This window comes from Puma concolor, chromosome A1 (genome assembly GCF_028749965.1).
Source record: "Puma concolor isolate L17-30 chromosome A1, mPumCon1.1.hap2, whole genome shotgun sequence".
Taxonomy (NCBI): Eukaryota; Metazoa; Chordata; class Mammalia; order Carnivora; family Felidae; genus Puma; species Puma concolor.
In genome coordinates, this window is record NC_141667.1 from 42,986,921 (window position 1) to 42,997,061 (window position 10,141).

Genomic DNA, 10,141 nt, shown 5'->3' on the forward strand with positions numbered 1-10,141 from the left:
CCTAAAACCAGCACTCATTCCCAAACCTGCCTGTGAATCCGAATCAATGGGTGACTTGGTCAGAAATACAGATTCTGGGGGCGCCTGGGTGGCGCAGTCGGTTAAGCGTCCGACTTCAGCCAGGTCACGATCTCGCGGTCCGTGAGTTCGAGCCCCGCGTCGGGCTCTGGGCTGATGGCTCAGAGCCTGGAGCCTGTTTCCGATTCTGTGTCTCCCTCTCTCTCTGCCCCTCGCCCGTTCATGCTCTGTCTCTCTCTGTCCCAAAAATAAATAAACGTTGGAAAAAAAAAAAAAAAAAAGAAATACAGATTCTGAGCCTTGTAGTGTGTTTGCCCATTCAGCACCCATTTCCTCTCCCCCCACCCCAGGAGAGCCCCTATGTTAGGTTACAAAGCTATGCCCCTCCCCACATGCGACCCAGTGTGGTTCGGGTGGAGACCCGCCCCCGGGTCTCTAGGAGTGAGCATGTTCCCCAGGCCTGGCGAATCACAGGCATGGTCAGCCCAGGGTCAAAGCTCGCTGCAGTGGCAGCCCCAGGATTTTGGCAGAGCTTTAGGGGAAGAGATGTTCTCTTTTCTCGGAGGCCCTAGGCTGTAGCTGTCAGCTTGGAACTACTAGCTAAGAATGAAGCCGACACAGAGGCCGACCACGACAAGGGATCAGAGAGAGAGAGGCAAACGGACATTCCTCGTGACATGTCAAGAGCACCTGGACCCAGCCATGTCTGAGGTTTATCCCCCTGGACTGTTCAGATACACGAGCCGATAAATTGCCTTTTTTTTTTTTTTTTTTTTTGGCTTTGGCCAGTTTGATTTGGGGTTTCTGCTACTTGCACGCGAGAGTCCTGACTACTACAGAGACCCCCGTCTCAGATCTCCTGAATCGTGGTGTCTGTGGATGGAGTCCAGGAATCTAGAGTTTTCAAAAAGCTTCTGAAGACATTCTGCTCAAGTGTCAGCTCCTCGTCAAGTCCTTGTGGGGACATCACCGAGATCCCGGTCCAGCGATGCGCAGATAAAAGTGATCCTTCCATAAATAGCCATCATCATCGTCTGTCAGAACGCTATTCGGGATCTCAATCCTCACCACGCCTCCGTGAAGAACGCGTTGTTCTTCCCATTTGACAGAGGAAAACGCTGAGGCCGAGAGAGGTGCGTGCCACTGTTCAAGGGCACACAGCTAGTAAGTAATGGATCTGAGAGTGTGAGTCTCTGAATGAAGCTCATCCACTTTCCAGGATTCTGCACTTCCCAGAATAGTCCCTCGGCTTGCCTACAGCCTCAACAGCTGGTGTTGAAAATGTCCTCTGTCTTTAGAGACTCTCAACACGCCAAGCCTGTCTGAGTCGCTTCGTGTGCTGCGGCTGCCGTAAGGGAGGGCTCCAGTGCGGCTGACGGAAACAAGAAGGGACATGTATTATTCTACCTTCTAAGATGCCCCAAAGTAGGAGGCCTCCAGCGTTGGTTAATTCGGAGGCTCGGTTGTCACAATCAAGAGCTCAGGTTCCTTGCATTTTTCGGCTCCGTCCTCTTTGGGTGTCAACTGTCCTTCACGCTGGCTTTCTTCTCGGTCACGAGGTAACTGCTGGACTTCGAGACATGACGATGTCCAGCGAAGGGGAGGCGGTCTGTTTCTTCCGGCGTGTGTCCTCTCATCGGTGAAAACATGGTTCCCCAAAGACCCTCTGGGGAACCATGACCAGATACGTCACTGGTCAGAATTGCATCACGTGTGTATTCCTAGTCCAATGGTTGGCAAGACGGGTCGGAGACTCACGATGGGTGTGGACCACTCACGATTCACCCTGAGGCTGGGCTGAGTGGACACCTGAGCAGCGCAGGGCTCTTCAAGAAGGAAAGAAGGAAGGGGACAAAGGGTGTTGGGTCGTGTCTGCCAACGCAGTTCCTCTCCTGGCCCAGAATACTCTAGAATGCTCCAGAAGCATCTCTCGTTCCATTAGGCACGATCCTTGCGGGACGGTCCATTTTCAAAGTTCAAAATCCTTCACATGGCTTCCTCAACCATTTCTCCAGTCCTCTCCCATAGCCACTAAGACGTTCCAAAGAAACACAGGACTTTCCCTCCAATATCCAGAGCTGCTCTACCTGGCTTTAGTTCCCTCACTGTCTGTTGGACTCATACCAGTGGGCTGGGTTGCTGGGAGGACTGATCGGCACGTGGGGTGGCGGGCATGCGGGGTTCCCTGCCCATCCCCTGTTTCCCCTGCTTCTAAGTGCAGAATGCACGTTGTTCCTTAGGGACCCACCCCCTTCCACTCTCAAGCCATGTGTCATAAGCAACAATGACCCTCGTGCCAAGCCCAACCCCTACGAGGTCTCTTCCCCTGCATCCTGGGGCATGAGACTTAGGCCTATCCAATCGCTGCGTTCGGTGCCTCTTGCCACAGGACGTGACTTAGGATGGACAAGAACCCCAGTCTGCTCCATGAAAGTCAGTTCCTGGGCCTTGGGCTCAAACTCCTGGGAGGAGACAAATTTTATTTCCACCAGGCTTGTTGCGCTACAGGCTCTCAGCGACCGTTTTTGCAACTTCCCGGGGAAAGCCGGTCTGAGGGCGAAGCTAACACGAAGCCAAGAGACCGAGACCCAGAGACCCTCGGCTGCGGGACCCAATCGGGCCCGGCGCCAGACACGGCTGCACATCTCACTTTCCTTTCTTGGGCAACCTAGTCTCACTGGGCACTCTGCCCCTTGTAATCAAAAAACAACTAATATAGCATGTGTTTTTGAAAAGCTGAACTGTGCTCGCCTTTGGCTGAGTCGTATGTGTGTATAGGGGAACAACGGGAGATCACATTGGGAAACTTGGCTGGAGACACATGGCACAGGGCCTTGAGGACTTTGAGACAGCGCCCCCCACCCCCAGCCCCACCCCCCTGTCTCTGAGACCCCTGGGGGGTGGGGTGGGGCGTGCAGGATCTCTGGAGGCCAGGTGGGGAGGTCCCAGGAGTTGCCAGGCAGGCTAAGCTTTGCCCTCGGGATCCGCTAAATGTTTTTGCAGCTGCTGATAAAGTAGGATTCTTGACCTGCAACAGGACTCAGCCTCCAGGCATGCTTTCTCCAGGGGACAGTTGGGAGAGTCCTGCAAAGTTGACAATGCTTGGAAGAAAGGAGCTGTGACCATGATCAACTGCTCCAGGAGGTGGGGGCGGTGGGGGGCGGGGATCAGGGATGGTGATAGTGAGGAGAAACCCAGTGCAGCTGCTGAGAAGGTCTGGGGATGCCACCAATTGTGTCCACATCCCTGTTAAGTCGCCTGGAACGGGACAGTGGGCTGGCCAGAGTAGGGGCAAGGACATCTCCTCCCTCCTTCCACAGACCTGCTTCTATTAATGCAGCCGGAGATGGCACACACTTTGGGGACAGCACGTTAGGCTTTGCATTTAAATGGACATCAGCTGCTGCTACTATGTTATATCTGCCCCCCCCCAGTGGCCCCAAGTCCTCCAAACTGTCTCCCCCCTGAGGAGAACCGTCTCCACCCTCAACTCCTTTTCAAGACTCCGCGAATCAAAAATCTGGCCCTCCTGGGGAGGTGGGAGGTCTCTACTACCGTCTGCAAGAGCCTGGAAACACCACGGGCCCAGCCCCTGAGGCAGTGCCTACTCCCTAAAGAAACCACTTTCTTGATCAAGGCATATTCCATTCGGCTGGTCCTTCAGGTGTTTCTCGGGAGGATTCTGGGAAGGAAAAAGACAGCTCTCACACAGCTGTGGCCGCTCCATGACAGGTAGGCCCGGACGTGGGTGTCAGAGCTCTTTATCGATACATGGATACTCAAACACAAATCGATTTATTTCCCCAAGTATACCGACAGTGTGCCAGGGTGTGGCTGGGTTGGCACCGGTTTCCAGGCTCCGCTACAAACTGTCCCTAGAAGCAGCAGCAGCCCCAGGGGCGCCTGGGTGGCTCAGTCGGTTAGGCGTCCGACTTCGGCTCAGGTCATGATCTCACGGTTCGTGGGTTCGAGCCCACACATCGGGCTCCGTGCTGACAGCTCGGAGCCTGGAGCTGCGTCAGATTCTGTGTCTCCCTCTCTCTAGCCCTCTCCCGCTCATGCTCTGTGTCTGTCTCTCAAAAATGAATAAACAGTAAAGAAAAAAAAGAAGAAGAAGCCCCAAGCTCTTGCCCTCTCTAGGCTCACTAGAGGGTAGCTCTGGGTTTATAGCTGAACCTGGAAACTGGGAAACCATTTCCCTCCCCGGTTTCATTAAGGAAGTTGCCTCCCCCTGACGGTCTTGGGCAGGGGTGGGGTAATGTTTGGTTCCATCCTCCTATGCTGGCCTCCTCCAATTAAAGTCAAAGAGGTCATTCACCTGGGTAAATCAGCGGGGGAGCATGCTTTCTAAAATGTTCTTTCTCTGGACTTTGGCTCTGGCAAGGGCAGTGGCAGTGGTAGGGTCATTGACAGCATCTAGTTAAAGGCAATGGTTGCTTTTCCTGCTTCCTGCTTCTTGGCCCTCAGAATTTCCTTAATTCCTGCTGACCCAAGCCTGCTCTTCTAGTCTTTCATCAGTTGTGGAAGCTTCCATTGGCCTTCCCCCCCAAACCCCTGTTCTCTATATTCTGGAGCTTGTACCAATCACCCTGTGTGATACACCCCCCAAGGGTGGAGTATCTTTTTCCCTCTCTTACTTCCAGGACTCGCCCGGATTCCTTCCTCAGAGGATACTTTACGTTCCCCAGGACAGATCCCCACCTTGCTTCATATGAATCCTCGCAGAAAGAGCAAAAAATGCAAAAGAATACGCTTCCCGAATGTTGTCACTATTCGTGCAGGGTGGTAAGATACCCGGAGGGCTTCATTTTCCCCTTCTAGCACATCTTTGTCTCCTGAAAAATCGTTTCCTATGTCCATACACTCTATTTATGATCTTTATCATAACAATGATGCTCACGCGTATGCTTGTTGGATTGCAATTACAGAAACTGAGACACTGAGCAAAGGGCAATGAAGCCCTTTTTCGTGCTGAAGGAGTGAGCCCCGTCCCTGCATGGGTATCCTTGAGCGGGGGCTCAGCACTGGCGACTGTTATCACCCCACTGCTATGGGTGAATTTATTAACAGAGCCAAGGGCTGACATCCCATTGGCTTTGTTGTACGCATGACTCAGGACCAGTCCTCGCCCTTCTTGGCCTCCAGGTCACCCCACGTGAACAAGGAGAGGATGGGACTAAATGACCCGTTCTGCTGTTCAGTTCTGGGACCTTTTGGAAGGGCATTGCCAGATGGAAGCAGCAGCCGGGAGAGAAGTTGGAATCCTACTCTGGGCAGAAAGGCTCTTGAGGTGTGCTGTGTTACAGACCCTTTGAGTTCCACACGGCAAACACCCACCTCCATTAACTCAAGCGAAAAAGAATTGGTTGGCTTATCTAGCTGAAACATTTAGGCCGGGAGTCAGGCGTGGCTAGATCTAGGGTGTAAGAAGGCGTCACGGGACCTGGTCTCTATTGGTCTCTTCTGCTGTCTGTTGCCTGCTTCGCCATCAGACAGACTCCGCCCCTGCAAAGGCACGATGTAGCAGCCCCAGGCTTACACCTTGCCAGCGTAGAGCCTCTTCCCAAGCATTCTGGCAAAAGTCATAGGGCTGACTGTCACTGGGCTCTATTCGGTGATATGCCCATCGCTGAACCACTCACGGAGCCAGGGTATAGATTCTGTGGATTGGCTAGATTTGGTCATGTTCCTGCTCCTAAGATTGACAAGCAAGGTGAGGACCACTCACACCACTGGCCTAAGAGGTGAGGAGGGGTAGGGTGGTTGACGAAAGACAAGTCAGGAGCTATTACTAGAGGGGAAAGGATGCCGGGAAGGAAAGGACCTCCCCACTCGGGTGGGAAAAGCCCATTCGGGTTCATCTAGATCAGCTGGTATCAGAGTGTATCCTCCAGATGGGCAGCATCGACGTCACATGGAAACTTGTTAGAAACACAAGTTCCCAGGCCTATGGGCTGGGCGGGGCCCGACCCTCCGGGAGATATGGACACACAGTGAAGTTTGAACACCACTCACATAAACCAGTGGATCTCACGTCTGACTTCAGTTAGAATCCCCTGGGGAGTTTTTTTTTTTTAATTTTTTTTTTTCAACGTTTATTTATTTGTGGGACAGTGAGAAACAGAGCATGAACGGGGGAGGGGCAGAGAGAGAGGGAGACACAGAATCGGAAACAGGCTCCAGGCTCCGAGCCATCAGCCCAGAGCCCGACGCGGGGCTCGAACTCCCGGACCGCGAGATCGTGACCTGGCTGAAGTCGGGCGCTTAACCGACTGCGCCACCCAGGCGCCCCTCCCCTGGGGAGTTTTAAGCTGCTGACCCCACTCCCAACCAACGTGATCAGGGTCAGGGAGGGCATGGGGTCCAGCCCCTGGCATTTTTTGAAATGTTCCCCCAAGTGATTCTCGTGGCAGCCAAGGCTGAGAAAACTTTGAGCTCAATGGAACTCTTGTTCTCAGCTCCTTCTACCTTACGCAGTGGTGATCAACGAGGGTGTGTGGCCTGTCCCGCCACAGTTTATTGAAGCGGGACTCAGCAGGGGGCAAGTCAAGCCAAGTCTCGTGGGATGACAACATGGAGGCGACACGTGACCCAACCAAGTGCGTGGATTCTGAACCAGGAATCCCCTGCCCGTGATAAATGAATCTTTACCACCCACCCACCCACCGCCGAGTCACCCAAGATGGGGAGAACTAACTGGAGGGGAAGAAATCAGAGGCACAGTTTACTTACTGGGTGCTTACTACATGCCAGGCAATGTGTTTGGCTCATTTCAATCTGATATAAGCCTGTGAGGTGGGTACGTCAGACTAAATGGGACCATCACCCTGTGAGGTAGGGAAGATTAACTGTCAGAGAAAAAGACCCTGAGGGCCAAAGGGTAAAGTAAGTAGGCCTCAGAGGGCTGAGCTGGGATTGGAATCCAGAACAGTCTGGTTTGAAAGCCAGGGCTCTAACCCCTGCTCTCTATGCTGCCTTCTGGGGAAAGCCGTGGTATCCAGTTAGGAGACTAGGAGCTTGGGGCAGGGTTTTGAGGGGGATCTCAGATTCCACATTTTTGTTTGTTGATTTGTTTGTTTTTCTTGGTTTTTAAATTTTTTAATGTTTATTTCTGAGAGAGACAGAGTACGAGTGGGGGAGGGGCGGAGAGAGAGGGAGACACAGAATCCGAAGCAGGCTCCGGGCTCTGAGCCGTCAGCACAGAGCGTGATGTGGGGCTCGAACCCACAAACCCTGAGATCATGACCTGAGCTGAAGTCAGTCGCTCAACTGACTGAGCCACCCAGGCGCCCCTAGAAATGAATTCTTAAAACCTCAGAACAGTACATTTGGTTCAAAACACACATGCCCCACCATGAGATCCTGCTTTCTACCCACCGGGACGGCTATAATGAAAACAAACAAACAAACAAAAAACCCCACCAGGTAATGACAAAGGTTGGCGAGGCTGTGGAGAAAACAGAACCCTCATGCATTGCTGCTGGGAAAATGAAATGGTGCGGCCACTTTGGAAAACATACGGACAGTTCCTCAAATGGTTAAACGTAGAGTTACGACGTGACCCAGTGCTTCTACTCCTAGATACATAAACAAGAGGAAAGGAAACATATGTTCACACAACAACTTGCCTATGAATGTTCACAGCCGCATTCCTGCTAGCCCCAAAGTGGAAACAATCCACAAGTCCCCCGAGCTGCTGAATGGATACATAAAATGTGGTATCCCCGTACAGGAGAACATCACTCTGCAGTAAAAAGGAGTGAAGGGCTGACCCGCACTGTGGCCGGGATTAACCCTGAAAACCTCACGCTAAGTGAAAAAAGCCGGCCACAAAGACGAAATATCTTATGATTCTATATACATATCCAAAATAGGCAAGGGAGGGGCGCCTGGGTGGCGCAGTCGGTTAGGCGTCTGACTTCAGCCAGGTCACGATCTCGCGGTCTGTGGGTTCGAGCCCCGCATCGGGCTCTGGGCTGATGGCTCAGAGCCTGGAGCCTGTTTCCGATTCTGTGTCTCCCTCTCTCTCTGCCCCTCGCCCATTCATGCTCTGTCTCTCTCTGTCCCAAAAATAAATGAACGTTGAAAAAAAAAAAAAAATAGGCAAGGGAGACAGAAAATAGGTGAGTAGTTGCCCACGGCCCAGGGGAGTGATGAGGGATGGGGATGATAGCTAAGTGTGAGGGGTTTATTCTGAGGCAACGACAATGCTCTAAAATTATGCTGCTGTGTCACAGCTCTGTGGATATACTAAAAGCCCTTTAATGGGACACCTAGAATGGATAAATTGTATGACATGTGCATTATATCCCAAGAAAGCTCAAAACACATACACACAAATAAGTGATCGGCTAAGGAAATTGTGATAAATGTATGTTCACGGGCTGGGGCATCTGGGTGGCTCAGTCGGTTAAGTATCCGACTCGTGGTTTCAGCTCAGGTCATGATCTCACGGTTCGTGAGAAAGAGCCCTGCACTGGGCTCTGTCGGAGCCTCCTTTGGATTCTCTCTCTCCCTCTCTCTGTCCCTCCCCTGCTCGTGCTCTGTCTGTCTCAAAAATAAATAAGATTTTTAAAAAGATTTTATTTATTTTTGACACGGGGCGGGGGGGGGGGGAGGGGCAGAGAGAGAGGGAGACACGGAATCCGAAGCAGACTCCAGGCTCTGAGCTCTCAGCCCAGAGCCCGATGTGGGGCTCGAGCTCACGAACTGCAAGATCATGACCTGAGCTGAAGTCTGACGCTCAACTGACCGAGTCACCCAGGCGTCCCGATAAATAAGCTTTTTTTTTACAAAAAAAGAATGTATGATCATGGAATAAAATGTAATATTATGACAAAGGCAAAAATGAAGACGTTCCATATGAAATGATGTGGCATGATCTCTAAGACATATTGCAAAATGAGAAAAGTAAGGTATAGAACAATGTATATAGTATGCTCTCCTCATGCAAGAGAAAGGGGAAGCCATATTCGTTCTTTACGTGTGTAAGCCAGGGTTGGCAAACTGCGGTCCAAGGGCCAAATCCAGCCAGCTGCCTGTCTTGGTGTAGCCAGCAAGCTGAGATTGGTGTCTAGATTTTTAAATTAGTTGAAAAGCAATCCAAAGAAAATAATATTTCCTTACATGTGAAAATGCTGTAAAGTTCACAATGCCACGTCCTTAAATAAAGTTTTATTGGCACACAGCCACGCTCACTCATTTATGTGTGGTCTATGGCTGCGTTCTCAGTACAATAGCAGGGTTGACGAGTTGTGACAGAGACCATAAGCCCACAGAGCCTAAAGTATTTATGATCTGGCCCTTTACAGACAAGGTTTGTTGACTTCTGTCCCAGCTTATCTGGAAGAAAGCACTGGAAATTGGTGAACCCAAGAGGCTGTTCTGGGAAGGCACCGAGAAGCTGGGGGACGGAGTCAGAGGGCGTCTTCACTGCGTCCTCTTTTGGATTTACTTTTTAAATGTCAACAAAGCAAAAGCTGTACGTGCCTGCACGTGAACATATTGGGATGCACATATGCAGAAAATATTTCGCCAGCTGTACACCAAATGAATAATGGAGGTAGCTTTGAGGGAGGACCTGGCTGGGGAAAATCAAGTGGCCACAGTGGTAAATATATTGTTGGACTACCTTCCAAAGAGAACCAGTTCGTGCCTAACTTGTGCAATTAAGAACAAAGAAGGCACACTTTCTAGATCTGCACATTCTGTGAGCTTGTGGGCGATGCCTGCCTGGGGATTCACTGTGGCTCCTGGCACAGGGTGGGGACCATTGTAGATGCTAATCTCGCTATTGAATGAATGAATACAAGCGCCCAAGAGATGTGTATCTGGAGCGGAGGAATACATTCAAAGGAGGAACGCATAGTTCAAGGGTGCTGGGGTGGGGGTGGCAGGTGGTCTGAGAAGAAAGGAGGGGACAGGTAAGGATGGCTGAGCAGGGACATCATCCCCGATGCTACTCCGGCCCGAGGCTGCAGCTTCCCACGGTCTTTGGGCACCCTGGTTGAGGGGTCCTAGCCTTCCGGAGACAGCTGGGGGCATTTTGGCATCTCTCCCCTCCCCTCCGCCGATAACATCCCCCAATCTTTGTCGTTTCCAACCTCTCTTGAAGGACACTAGG

At 51.6% G+C, this 10,141-nt stretch overlaps 1 long non-coding RNA gene across 1 annotated transcript; it reads left to right on the forward strand.

Moving 5' to 3' along the window:
• The first annotated feature begins 4,849 nt into the window (after window positions 1–4,849).
• Window positions 4,850–7,901, forward strand: LOC147584128 (uncharacterized). The gene is made up of 2 exons (XR_015248394.1): window positions 4,850–6,063; window positions 6,304–7,901. It is a non-coding gene; the product is annotated as an uncharacterized LOC147584128 (long non-coding RNA).
• Window positions 7,902–10,141: the final 2,240 nt, after the last annotated feature.